This window comes from Erpetoichthys calabaricus, chromosome 9, assembly GCF_900747795.2.
Source record: "Erpetoichthys calabaricus chromosome 9, fErpCal1.3, whole genome shotgun sequence".
Taxonomy (NCBI): Eukaryota; Metazoa; Chordata; class Cladistia; order Polypteriformes; family Polypteridae; genus Erpetoichthys; species Erpetoichthys calabaricus.
In genome coordinates, this window is record NC_041402.2 from 170,015,367 (window position 1) to 170,030,689 (window position 15,323).

Sequence of the window (15,323 nt, forward strand, 5' to 3'; positions counted from 1 at the left end):
CCTGGGTCCTGGTTAAAGGGGGCCCTTCACCTAGCCCAGGTGAGTGTGAATCAGGAGTGGAGCAGGGTAAAACTCACCTGGGAGGAGCAGAGAAGGAAAAGGAGAAAGAATTGGACTTGTGCTGGTGGGAAAGTAAAGGAAAAGTCGGCAAGAAGAAGGTACTGTGTATAATGAAAAAAAGTCAATTTGAATCCAGGACTTGTGTCTGCATGGTTGTGTCTGGGATGCCCCCTACAGGCCACAGTATACATAAAGCTGATTGTGTGTCTCGTATGCAGATCCATACATCTTTATTGCAAATGCAAATGATAGGTAATGTTTTGTTTCAAAATGTTTCTTCCTGGAGAACATTATTTATTGACTGCACTTCATTAGGGAAATGCCCTAGGAGGTAAATTTGGGACATGCTACAGGCATGCAAAGTTGAAGTTCATGAATGGTTTAGTCAGTAAAATTTGGGTTTGAGGCCCAACAGTCCCCCCTGGGAAATTTATTATTATTTATATATTACCGGTGAGGCTCTGAATTCACACAGTCATCAGGCCATACCCAAATAAAGTAAATGCTTCCTCCTCAAGTATCACCTTTCCAGGTATAACAGACACTTTGGTCTTTCATATCTCTCTGTCTGTCTGTCTATCTATTGTTCTGTTATATATGTAGGTGTTCCAGTTACTCTGTTTATTTGTTTTATAGTGCCTTTCACAGTTATCTATCTATCAATCATATAGTGCCTTCCATAACTGTCTGTCTATTATATAGTGCCTTTCATATCTTTCTATTTTATATAGTGTCTTTCATGTCTATCTATCTGTCTATCTATTGTATAGTGCCTTTCATATCAGTCATATAATATCTTTTGTTCTATTATATATGTAGGTGTTGCAGTTACATTACAGTTTGCACTTTATCTAACTGTCTATCTATTGTATAGTGCCTTTCATTTTTATATATTATATAGTGCCTTTCACATCTATCTATCTATCTATCTATCTATCTATCTATCTATCTATCTATCTATCTATCTATCTATCTATCTATCATGTAGTGTCTTTCATATCTGTCTCTCTATCTATTGTTCTATTGTATAGTGCCTTTCATATCAGTCATATAATATCTTTTGTTCTATTGTATAGGTGTTGCAGTTACATTACAGTTTGCACTTTAACTATCTATCTATCATGTAGTGTCTTTCATATCTGTCTCTCTATCTATTGTTCTATTATATAGTGCCTTTCCTATCTATCTACCTGTCTACAGTGCCTATAAAAATATTCATCAACTTGGAAGTTTTCACATTTTTTTACAAAATTAAATCTCACAGAATAATTGCATTCAATTATTTTGTGTTTTTTATATTTGTAGGTAATTTATACCACTCTGCAGAGATCTGTTTACGTATTGGCATTAAAAAGTCTTTTTCTGTTGATCAGTTTTAAAAAAGCCAAATAAAATACACTGAGATTCAGTGTTACATAAAATAAAGTGTGAAAACACCCAAGGAGGTGAAACTGTTTTTTTTCCTGGCACTGTACATATCTATCTACTGAGATGCATTAAAATATGCGAGGACATTTGTGTAATAAACTGATGTGTATTCAAACTTTAGCCTTAAATCAAATATACTGTAGAAGAGCAGACTGAGACTAATGCATCATATGCCAAGATCAATATATTAATCACCCTTCAGTTTAAGCATCCATTAGATTAGCAGCTGTTAACAGTGTATAAAATGTATTAACTATACTATTAACAATGGTTAATTATCACTGTTATATGAAGACTGTTGAAATATACAGTATTTCATTTGCCTTTGCCTTTTTTATGTCAAGTGCTTTATAATATGTTTTATCGCATGATGACTGTTAGCTGCTGGTTATATAATGTATACATAAGCTAAAGTGTCTCAGTGTATTTCTGATTGAGTTGAATCGAATACCTTAGACATTATGACAGTATGAAATGCACATTACACACTGGTACTAATATATCTTTGTGTTCATTGTAGTGTATACTGGGACGTGTACCATGTATTCTGACTAATTTATTTTTACTGAGATATACAGTATGTACTGAGAACTGGCACAGCACTGCCACATACTGATCTGCATACACAGATATACCTGCATACAGCTGACATTGCTACATGTATTGGAGTTCACTGAGTGTTTCCTTCTATTCCTCCAAAATGACATGTAAATAGAAATGGCTGTTTGTATACACTTCTCAATAATCCAAAGAACTCTCACTGTCATCAGGTCTGGAGTACTCCACAGACAGCAGAGTGTTCCTTAATCAGCGCTCAGTGCAATATGGATGAGGATATCATTTAAAAACATGGCCCCCACTGTAAAGCTTTAACTTTTGCTGTCTTAGCTGCGACGTTACACCTTTCCAGTGGCGTCAGGTTATCAGAAGCTGTGTGTCTGATGGAGATCATTGCATTGTAACAGAGTTCATTGTAGAGCAAACCAAACAGTAATTAAATCATGTAAATAGCATGATATTCCCTATTGATTTCACTCAGCTAATTATCTTCTGAAGTCCATGAGTTCATGAGAGGCAGAGAGCTTAAATCTCTTTACATCTTAGGATCACAACCCTGGCATAGCTATGACGGAAAAAAGTAGCGCTCTCCAGTACTGCTCGGGACTTTTGTTCTTTTTATTGTTTTTTTCTTTTGAAGATTCTGTTACATCAATGCAGCGATGTGTCTTCATGTTACACATTCCAGCCTGATGAGTAGTTTAGCCCTCTTCCCTTGTTTTCGTCACTTCATGCAGATGAGTCTAAAGTACAGAGTTACAAAGTATTGTGTGTTGATGCTAAAGATGAGAAGCGGCATTTAACACAAGAAGGAGATATTGATTGAACTAGTTGTGCTACCCCTATAAGGTGGGCTGACATCTACAAGTATGTCATCAGTGTTAATGTTTGTATTGGAATGTATGTTGTGACGCATACAGTAATAAAATCCACAGCATTTTTCATTCATAAAATGCATTACTACAAATGTTTGTGATTCACCATGTGTTGGAATGACAAATGCAATACATTTTATTATGACAAATGTTTATGACATGTCATCTATTGGAAAGACAGAGTCATAGCAATCACACAGACATAAAGATTCTTATCCTTTTATTAAGGTGGATAATTATACTTAAAGTAAAAAAAAATCATTGTTTTAATAGCTGTGCATCCTTCTCACAAAGTAAAAAATAAGTGTTCAGTCTATGACATGTTTTAACTGCTCACGTAAAGAGCTTTGGGCTGATATGCATCCATCCACCTCTCCAGTTGTCCATTATCATACCCTCAGACTAATTCAGGGTGAAGGGTGCCAGTGCCAGATAAGGTACCCACTCGGAATGGGGTACCAGCCCATTGTATGGCACACATAACAAGCTTATTTATACTGTATGTCAATGATCTGCTTTTATTTTGTGTTATCTTTATAACTTTGACACCAGATGTCTCAGGCCCGTGTGCTACATTTATCACTCTAATGCCACACACACCCTTTTATTGGCGTGCATTTATTAAAGGAAACAAAATAACAGCGCGAGAGAAAACATTGGGGTGTGCTCCATGAATGGTACAATACAGAACAAAAGATGTTGACATATCATAAAATACACTATATCAGATAGATAGATAGATAGATAGATAGATAGATAGATAGATAGATAGATAGATAGATAGATAGATAGATAGATAGATAGATAGATAGATAGATAGATAGATAGATAGATAGATAGATAGTGTCACACACGTGTGAATAGGAGACAGCTGAAGGGCTTAAAGAATAATGGTAACACATCTGCCAGGGACCAGCGGGGTACACTAACTCTCTTTTTAAGTCCACTGCAGACTTTCCTGGGAAATCCCACCAGGAACCACTGCCTTAACACTGATGGGATCATGTCAGAATGGCATTTAATTTTGAACACTGTGGCTTCACAGTACCCCGGCCCACCAGGTAGCCCAAATACCGCTGTGACTTGCTGTACATGTCTTCCATGTATTGGAATAGATGACAAGATCATCTAGGTAGGCAGCACTATACGTGTTATGGGGTCAGAGCACTTTGTCCACCAGATGCTGGAAAGGTCTCCAGTGAACTTAGAAAGAGAGTTAGTGTACCCCGCCACCCCCTGGGCAGATCTTTTGCCATTATTCTTTAAGCCTTTCAACTGCCTCCTATTTGCACGTGTGTGACAATAGATAGATAGATAGATAGATAGATAGATAGATAGATAGATAGATAGATAGATAGATAGATAGATAGATAGATAGGCACTATATAATAGTGCCAATGTGATTTAGTGTCATTAGTATCAATGTGATTTTTCAGTTGTTTTTATTTTTAACACATTTGCAGAAATTCCTAACATCTTGTTTTTGCCTTATAATTCTGAAGTGTTTCGTGTTGCTTGATGATGTAAGCAAAATAATTCAAGGAATTTTTAGCATAAGACTGCACCATAACAAAATGTGACAAAAAGTGAAGGAGTCTGAACACTTTGTGAAGGTGCTGTGTGTTTAATTTTCTGACCCCATTTTTCTGTGCACTTGTGGTCTGCCACTTTTCCACCTCTGGGATGTACAGACTTGAAATAACAACCTGATGAATGTAATTCAGGGCCATATGGGGTCAGGGCCTACCTCAGTAGCAAAACACAGAAGGACATGATACTAATCCATAACAGGGCCAACTCATGCACACACCTACACATTCACCATCATCATCATCATCATCATAATAATAATAATAATAATAATACATTTGGTTTGAATTCCAGCCGCAATCATGTGTGTGTATTCATTAAGTTTTCTCTCACATCCATGATGTGTTATTGATGCCACTGTGATCCTCCAGTCCCCTGACCATGAAATGGATTCAGTGAGTGAGAAAATGAGTCCCTAAATAATAACATTAATAATCTTCATGATCTTTTATGGTTGTTTTGTTAACTATTACACGCTTTTTTGTTCTTTTCCTTTTCTGTTCTAATTTTTCCTAGTTTGTCTTTGCAGTGTCTACAGGTAGAATATCTGTGTGTGAGTGCAATGCGGTGCGTTAATCCAAACCAGTGCTAATGCTGACAGAGCTCCTAGGAGGTGAAACAGCTTGTTAGTTTTATTTTGAAGTAAGTCTTAATATTAGCCAGACTGTTGTGTAATACAAATGAGCAAATAATGTCATGTAAAGGGTTTACAAAACCACACATCAAAGGAGCATTACAAAGAAGATTAAAGGCAATCTGCGCATCATCTGCAGACGAAATTGCATTTTACAACTGAGCGCTGCCTCATTTCCTCAAAAGGTGCAACACATTGTTTGGAATGAATGTGTTGTGTCTGGTGCCAGAAATTAAAATAAGATGTAGTGGGAGCCTAATAAAGACTGAGATGAGCTCTCAGATGACACCATCTGTTTTAAAACTCTTCCTGAAACTTTGCACACTATCCTACTTTGACAATTTGTGCTTTATTGAAATGCATTAGCATTATTATTTTATTAATCCCAGCTAATTATCATAAGTCAAGATTTTTTTTTTTTGCCCGTTTCCATTGACAAGCCATTATGTTGTCATGGTAACGTCTGTTTAAAACACCACCACAGTGGGTCATCTACTAATAATACCTAGAGAGGTTGGCTTTCTTTGCCATTTCTATCCAACCTTCAGCATATTAAAGCTAATCATTTGATAAAACAATTGTCCAATTTGTTTAAAGTGTTCACAATGTCTATATATGCATGGTGAAAAAAATGGAAATATAATTTCCAATAATTCTTTTAAAAGAGATTCCATTTTATTTTTGAAAATCAGGTTAGTGCTTTGATGGAAGTAGAGTGGTGATGCTTTTCTGCTTCAGGTTGATTTCATTTTCTTCCAAATTTGCCCATCCCAGTTTTACTCACATCCCAAAGATATGCAGGTTATGTTGACTGGTTATACTAAATAATAGAACAGAAAGATCTATAGACATAAAAGGCACTATATACAACAGACAGATCAATAGCTATCATCACGTCATCATATAGTGCCTATCTATCTATCTATCTATCTATCTATCTATCTATCTATCTATCTATCTATCTATCTATCTATCTATCTATCTATCTACAGTGCATCCATAAAGTATTCACAGCACATCACTTTTTCCACATTTTGTTATTTAACAGCCTTATTCCAAAATGGATTAAATTCATTTTTTTCCTCAGAATTCTACACACAACACCCCATAATGACAACATGAAAAAAGTTTACTTGAGGTTTTTGCAAATTTATTAAAAATAAAATAACTGAGAAATCCCATGTACATAAGTATTCACAGCCTTTGCTCAGTACTTTGTCGATGCACCTTTGGCAGCAATTACAGCCTCAAGTCTTGTTGAATATGATGCCACAAGCTTGGCACACCTATCCTTGGCCAGTTTCGCCCATTCCTCTTTGCAGCACCTCTCAAGCTCCATCAGGTTGGATGGGAAGCGTCGGTGCACAGCCATTTTAAGATCTCTCCAGAGATGTTCAATCGGATTCAAGTCTGGGCTCTGGCTGGGCCACTCAAGGACATTCACAGAGTTGTCCTGAAGCCACTCCTTTGATATCTTGGCTGTGTGTTTAGGGTCGTTGTCCTGCTGAAAGATGAACCGTCGCCCCAGTCTGAGGTCAAGAGCGCTCTGGAGCAGGTTTTCATCCAGGCTGTCTCTGTACATTGCTGCAGTCATCTTTAACTTTATCCTGACTAGTCTCCCAGTCCCTGCCGCTGAAAAACATCCCCAAAGCATGATGCTGCCACCATCATGCTTCACTGTAGGGTTGGTGCCAGGTTTCCTCCAAACGTGACGCCTGACATTCACACCAAAGAGTTCAATCTTTGTCTCATCAGACCAGAGAATTTTCTTTCTCATGGTCTGTGAGTCCTTCAGGTGCCTTTTGGCAAACTCCAGGCGGGCTGCCATGTGCCTTTTACTAAGGAGTGGCTTCCGTCTAGCCACTCTACCATACAGGCCTGATTGGTGGATTGCTGCAGAGATGGTTGTCCTTCTGGAAGGTTCTCCTCTCCGAAGAGGACCTCTGGAGCTCTGACAGAGTGACCTTCGGGTTCTTGATCACCTCCCTGACTAAGGCCCTTCTCCCCCGATCGCTCAGTTTAGATGGCCGGCCAGATCTAGGAAGAGTCCTGGTGGTTTCAAACTTCTTCCTCTTACGGATGATGGAGGTCACTGTGCTCATTGGGACCTTCAAAGCAGCAGAAATTTTTCTGTAACCTTCCCCAGATATGTGCCTCGAGAGAATCCTGTCTCGGAGGTCTACAGACAATTCCTTTGACTTCATTCTTGGTTTGTGCTTTGACATGAACTGTCAACTGTGGGACCTTATATAGACAGGTGTGTGCCTTTCCAAATCATGTCCAGTCAACTGAATTTACCACAGGTGGACTCCAATTAAGCTGCAGAAACATCTCAAGGATGATCAGGAGAAACAGGATGCACCTGGGCTCAATTTTGAGCTTCATGGCAAAGGCTGTGAATACTTATGTACATGTGCTTTCTCAATTTTTTTTATTTTTAATAAATTTGCAAAAATCTCAAGTAAACTTTTTCATGTTGTCATTATGGGGTGTTGTGTGTAGAATTTTGAGGAAAAAAATTAATTTAATCCATTTTGGAATAAGGCTGTAACATAACAAAATGTGGAAAAAGTGATGCGCTGTGAATACTTTGCGGATGCAATCTATCTATCTATCTATCTATCTATCTATCTATCTATCTATCTATCTATCTATCTATCTATCTATCTATCTATCTATCTATCTATCTATCTATCAGCAAATATGGATGCCTCAGTGAGTGTCCCCTGACTTTCAGAATGGGCTCAGATAAGCCTTTACTGCACCAAACAAGTTTAGGTAATGTATACATGAAATTAGAGATTTATTTATTCAATTTGCACATTTTAATGTTATGCACTTACTTTTATTTCATTAACTGTCAGTGTCAACTTTGCTCAGAGAAACTAACAAAGCACACTAAATAAGAATTAACATAATTCTGCTATTTGAATCCAAGCAAATAAAGCTATTTGACTGTGATCACATTGTGAGAGGAAACAAATTACTGGCGGTACTCTGTTTATGGGCGATACACCAGCATTTGATCGAAGAGCAGGGTAGGCGGTGTTCCCCGTGAAAATTTGAACAGTGCAGAAGAGTGACATTCAATTAAAGAGCAGGGAGTGCATGGGAGTGAGTCCCCTTGGAAACGTAAAATGGGAGTCCAGCCCACTTCAAGCGCACACTGATTGTAAATTACTGGTGGCTTTGGAACCTGCATTCTTTGATTTTACAGGGCACTCTTTTCTGTAACAGGTCACATTGCTGATGTTGCATCATAGATAAATAGGCAGATATCAAAGGCCTAATAGGATACAGGACAGAAACTCTCCATGAACTGCTTGGAGATAAGTAGATAGATCAGAATGGCCCTATATGATAGATAGATAGATAGATAGATAGATAGATAGATAGATAGATAGATAGATAGATAGATAGATAGATAGATAGATAGATAGATAGATAGATAGATAGATAGATAGATAGATAGATAGATAGATAGATAGATAGATAGATAGCATCCGCAAAGTATTCACAGCGCATCACTTTTTCCACATTTTATTATGTTACAGCCTTATTCCAAAATGGATTAAATTAATTTTTTTCCTCAAAATTCTACACACAACACCCCATAATGACAACATGAAAAAGTTTACTTGAGAGAGAGAATAACTTAACTTATTATTTTCCAAGCTAATTGATCAAGTCTAATAGTATCTGTCATAAGACAAGAACTGAACCTGGACAGGCAGCCATTGTGCTAATCATGTCATCTCCCTTTCTCTCCTCAGTGCTGAGAAGACACCCAATGAGGGCAACTGACTAGCCACGAAGAGTCATCTTATGCTGACCGAGAAGCCTATGAAATGGAGCTCCCTTGTCAGACCAAGGACCAAGAAGAAGCAGAACTTGAAAGGCCCAAAGGGGCTAGCTTTGTTTTTCATTTACAAATCATTCCATCAAGCGCCATATTTGCTTGTTTTTGTTAACTCTCAGAGTTAAAGTAAAAGGGGGTGTCTGGTTTGGCACCCTAACATTTCTGCTGGGTTACTTGTCATTCCTCACACAAATACAGCACATATATGGCTATATATACTATTTAAATGTACAATAGATAGATAGATAGATAGATAGATAGATAGATAGATAGATAGATAGATAGATAGATAGATAGATAGATAGATTCCACTGAGAATTCTGTCATCTTCTAGTGACAGTAAAGGGTGTCATTTTTGATCTGACTTTAGAAGTAGTTACATTTTTAAAGTGCATAAAAACAACAAACCAACACAGAGGAAGTACATTTTAAACAGATTTGGATAAAACAACAAAAGATTACCTTGCTTATTGCCTGTAGCTGAGGTGACCTGAGAAGAGCACATTCCAATAATAATTTTGAGCAAGTTTGCAATTTTATCACAATACGCTGAGCTTTTGTGTTTAGTAAAATTGCTGGTGACATGCTTCCATAAGCACAATTTTCTAGGCTCCAGCATATGTTGAGGTATAAATGTGTAACATGTAAAAAATAAAGTCAATAAATCAATATTTCCTTCTTATTATATCTGGTGGTCTATGGCGTAAGTAATAATACAAGCGTTGTTTGGCAAAATGGTCCTGTTTTAAAGAAGAACGGTTTTCAGACTGAAAGAGTATTGCAGTTGTTAAACACAGGATATCTATCCATCCAGCCTTTCTGAAATGACTGATTTTATCTCATTTGTCTCGAGTGCTCCTCATCAGTGCTCTAAGTAGTTGGTCTGTTTGTTTTAAGACTCGAGTGGCCTGGTGGTGCAGTGGTAGCGCTGCTGCCTCACAATGAGGAGACCTCTCTGCATGTCCCGTGGGTGTATTTGTCCTGTGGTGAATGGTTTTGTTCCTGCCCTGCACTTAGAAACACTGTATGGTTTTTAAACCACTGGACTTGCTCATATGACCTTTTACAGAAGAAATTTTTCTAGTTGGGGTAAAACACGTGTTGTAGTGTATAATAAATTGAGTAAGCCAATTCCAAATCTTAACACCGGATTTGCCTAGCACGTCCAGATTTTATGTTGTACACACTCATTTGGCTATTGCCTGATAGTATGTGATATGTCCTGTTGCATGGCACAGTGGTTACCTCTACTAACATCTATAGGGTCATTAGCGACTAGCATAAGTATATCCGTGGAGACATTCCTGCAGCATTGCTTTATATATTTGGGCATGTCAGACACATAAAGTCAGAAGCAGTTATTTTGGTCAAGGAAAGCACTGCAAGCTCCACGGATAAATGTTGGGGAACCAACCTGGTCATCCACAAAAAATGAAAAGGGGGCATTATGTACAACAATAGAAAGTTAAAAAATAAATAAAACAAGAAAGCTGCAATGCTAAGCAAATGTCAGCTTCCAGTCAGGGTGAAAGGAGCTCCACTCTGTGGTGCCGTTTGCTCCAAATGGCAGCTGTAGACATTAAAGGTGGAGGACAGGAAGGGGCGGAGTCAGTTGACCTCACTGGGTGTCTTCTCTGTACTGCGGAGGGAACAAAAGGGGATAAGGTTAGCATGAGTGCCCCCTATCAACCCAGTGTGGTAGTACCTACCTCAATAGAGGCCTGAGGGTGATGCACAGACACGTATGTGTGACACTATATAAGGCTAGAGGGACTGAGGGCACGCCAAGAGCTTGCTAAGGTTTTGCTGGTGAGGGTTTCTGCTTTGAACTTAAAGTGAATACGTGCGGCTGTGTCAGCCATCCTGACAAATTGCATTACATTTATGGTAAATATACTTCACTTGATTAGCACAAGAACCTGACAGAGAGAGTGATGATTGCTTACAAGTATTATTTTGGATGTCAAATTGGAGATCAGGGTGTCTGCTGCCGAGTGTGTTATTCTGGGCTTACGCAGTTGTTGAATGGCAAAATGCTGTCCCTATGGTATGGCGTGAACAAAAAAATTGTCACTCAAACTGTTATTTCTCTGTGACTAAAATCACATGTGGGTTTTTTTTTCCACCAAATTTTACATGGTAATCGTGGGGAGAGAGTTCATCAAGATATTCCTACTATGGAAAGAAAACATATCAAGGCCTCTTTGGCCTCAAAATGATCGGTGACTGCTGTTGGTTTCTGCAACGGGCAACTACGACCATTCACAAGTGCACAAGCTAGGGCTTAAAGAACTTTTGAATCAGAACACTTGATTTTGTGTAGGACACATGGAGTCTGCCCAATGTTTTTGTGGTTCAGTGTTGTGAATGGTTTACTTTGTAGTACACTTTAATCATGCCAATGTATGTGGGCAAACAAATTTGCCCTAGTGATCCTTCCCTACTTGCCAGGGTGCGTTTTCTCTTTCTGCAGATGCATTGCCCTACCCCATGCTCGCCTGGTGATACCAGGCACCTGTTATTATGCCAAAGTAGATAAGTAGCCTATACAAATGTATCGACAGTTATATAGCCCACCTTCTTCTAAGGAAGTGAAGCAGCAAGGAAGGAACCAACCCTGAATACGATTCCAGATGTTTATTTGGGATGCAGGAGAAAATCACAGCTCCCATACTATAAAAACAAATTATGGAAAACTCAAACCCAAGCCGAGATATCGCAACACCAACCCATCTGTCCATCCTGTAATGAATCAGCTTAATCGAGCACAGGGTTACACAAGCCCAAGTCTAACCCGGCAACATTCAGAGCATGGCATGAACCATCACTAGAAAGGGATGCCAGTACATTTCACTTAACATGCACATCTTTGTGATGTGTATAGAAACCGGACTATCCAGACAAAACCCGCACCAAGATGGCGAGGACATGCCAACTCCATCTAACCCAGGAGACTGCAACACAACTCATCCAGCCATCCATGTTGGAAGCTGCTCAGGCCAATTAGGAATGTATCCCAGGGGGCATCAGGTTCATTAAGAGTTTCCAGCCGCTCTTAAGCACACTTTGATAATGGGATGGTGGTTTGGAATCGTACACATAACTTAAGATTTGGAAGGAGAACACTACCAACCATCAGCCTGTGTATTCAATACCTAACTTTTTATCCTGTGCCTGAACTTTACAGGATGTAAGTGCCATGTTGGATGGACTGGCATCCCGACTGGGATGGAAGGTGAATCCTTGCCCGGCTGGGATGCCGTAACGGAAGGACCAGGTTAGAGAAGGTGCATCCCAGCTGGGTTAGTTAATGATTCCTATCCCAATCGAGATAAAACATAGACCAGAGGACTCTGAACAATTCATCTCCCAGTATGAGAGGGGGCAGCACCCAAGGACTTCAGCTGGGTCACCCTTCAAAACTACAAGTCCCAGGCAACCCTGCAGGTGTCCAGGCTGGGGCAAAGATAAAGGAGATAAAGAGAAGATGAAACCTTTGCTGGCTGTAGAAAGTGTTCATTACTTAAGCATGTATTTTTAACTGCAGATTTTTTGACTAATTTTCTACAGAAAACAACCAACACTATTGCATGCTTTTGAAGTTATTTATTATGAATTTGAACTCATACACCAGACACGAAACATTAACAGATGTTAATGTGTTATTATTTTATACAATGTAAAACATAAAAAAATATATGAGATATGCATAGACATTTTAAGAATAAGTTCTAAAAAAATTATGGAAACGTCACCTTTGCATGCAAGTGTTTCATTTTTTGACACCCAATATGCGTACATTACAAGCAAGGAGAGAAGCTGAACTGTGATTACCAGGCCAGTGTTTGCAAGAGCAAATGAGATGCTGGTAATCTAACAAAGCCTGCTAAGTAGTGCTGAATAATTATCATCGTGGAAATGTTAGTAGAAGTGAGAGCTGAAGTCGGCGCACACTTCCTATGGTGGTTGTTTTTTTTTTTTTTTACCTCAGCAAGCTTTTTTAATTCTTCGAGAAGACGGCCATCTGTTGCCTCGGCTCACAATGCCACAGTGGACCCAGCTCTCGCTGTCACAAGATGACTACACCGAAGGCCCCCAGTGTGCCATCTGGAGTAATGCAGGATCAGAACCATCTTGAGGACACGTGTGGGGTTGGCATTGTGCAGCCCTCTGGTGACATTCTGTCTAGGAGCAGGATTGCCAATGGGATTTGAAAGCTTCATGATCCTTTATATGTTCATTTGCAGAGGTGTTTGGTTTTATTTATTTACATTTTTTATTCTTTACAGAAACTATACAAATATTAAAAACAGTGTGAAGGGGAAAAGTGAAAAAGAATTTGCAATACTGAATTATAGTAGGTTAGCATTGAGTGAATCTGCCTGACATTCCCAGCATCCTGGGTTCAAAGCAGAATGAATATTGGAATAGAGGAATAACTCTCTCTTACACTGTGCATACATACATATATATATATATATATATATATATATATATATATACACATACATATATGTATATATATATATATATATATATATATATATATATATATATATATATATATTGTGAGGAACTGCCGGCCATATATTCCGGCCAACACCACCAACACAGCCGCCGGATGGAGCCCTACCTGCAACATAGGGATGCCCCGAGTTCCAGCAGGGCATCATGGACTATGGAGTTTTAATACACAGCCCTGCTGGATAACGTCGGGGCCACCAGGAGTCGCTGCAGGGAGGTTCACAGGGTGCTATGTCCCCTATAACCCGGAAGTGTGTCATAAACACATGACCGGAAGGAATGACGTGCTTCTGGGGTGAAGAAGTGTCGTTTTTATATGACCTGGAAGTGTTCCTAGTCACGTGGACAGAGAGGGCGAAACACTTCCAGGTCAAGGACTATAAAAGAACTATGGGAAAACCCAGACGTCGAGCTAAGCTAGGTGGAAGGGTGGCAACGCGTCTGGGAGAGGAGGATTGGTTATTATAGAGTATTGATTATTGATTGTATGGGTAGTGTGGAGGGGAAGGTGCTTTGTGCACATTATTATAAAATAAATAATAACTGGATTTTTACCCAGTGTTTGGAGTGGTACCTATGGGTTCAAGAGGTCGATAGGGGCCTCAACTGCGACAATAAATATATATATATATATATATATATATATATATATATATATATATATATATATATCCATCCATCCATCCATTATCCATCCATCCATCCAACCCGTTGAATCCGAACACAGGGTCACGGGGGTCTGCTGGAGCCAATCCCAGGGTGCAAGGCAGGAACCAATCCCGGCCAGGGTGCCAACCCACTGCAGTATATATATATATATATATATATATCTATTATATAAAAATTATATAAAAAGTTTTTGGGTCGAGTCACTTTAACGTCCCATGAAACAAGGAAGTGAGGCAAAAGGACAGCTGCTGTACAGGATTTTAAATTATTGTTGCACAGCGCAACATGCACATCATGCAGCTTGATAGTAGCTAGCAGACAGCTTTTAGCTGATCTGTCCCCCTCTCCTTAGTGTGCGTTCAGCCCCCCCCCCCCCATTCACAATATGAGCAGCAGAGATGTGAAGTAGCTAGCATGAAGCACGCCCCAGGGGGTGGGGGTTGTGGGGTGGGCAAGCGAAGTGAGTAGGGGGCACAGCCCCCTAGTATATATATATATATATATATATATATATATATATATATATATATATATATATATATATATTATTGTTATATATATAATTATATTCACAAGTAAAACAGAATCTTTACTTTTGTTATGGGCACCGCCATTTCAGAACAGCTGTATTTTGGAATTTTAATGACAATATCACCCAGAATGATTTAGGAAGTGGAATTTTTTTTTTTACTTTATTGATTATATTAAAATCAAATAATATTCCATACAAATAACTAAAGTTTTATAAAAAAAAAAAAAAGTTTGAAACAAATCAACCCTCACCCCTGGAAGTTTAATGTCAAACGAGTGACCATATAAAGATCAGCACAGGTCATCTGAGATCGTGGATAAAGCATTTATTTATTTATTTATTTATTTTTACAAGATTTTTCCCTGTAAAAAGTTGTTTGGAAAAGTCATGTTCTGCTCAAAAACTAAACAAAGACATGGGACGACTATAACTAGGACCGAGAAATAAAACAAGATCAAGTTTAAAAGAGGGTCATTACCAAGGAGACAAAGAAATTATATAGAAAATACAATCACCAAAACTTGAACCACAGAATGAACTCATAGTCAGGAGAGGAAAGCAATATTTTTGAGAACCAGAAAAACTAAATAAATA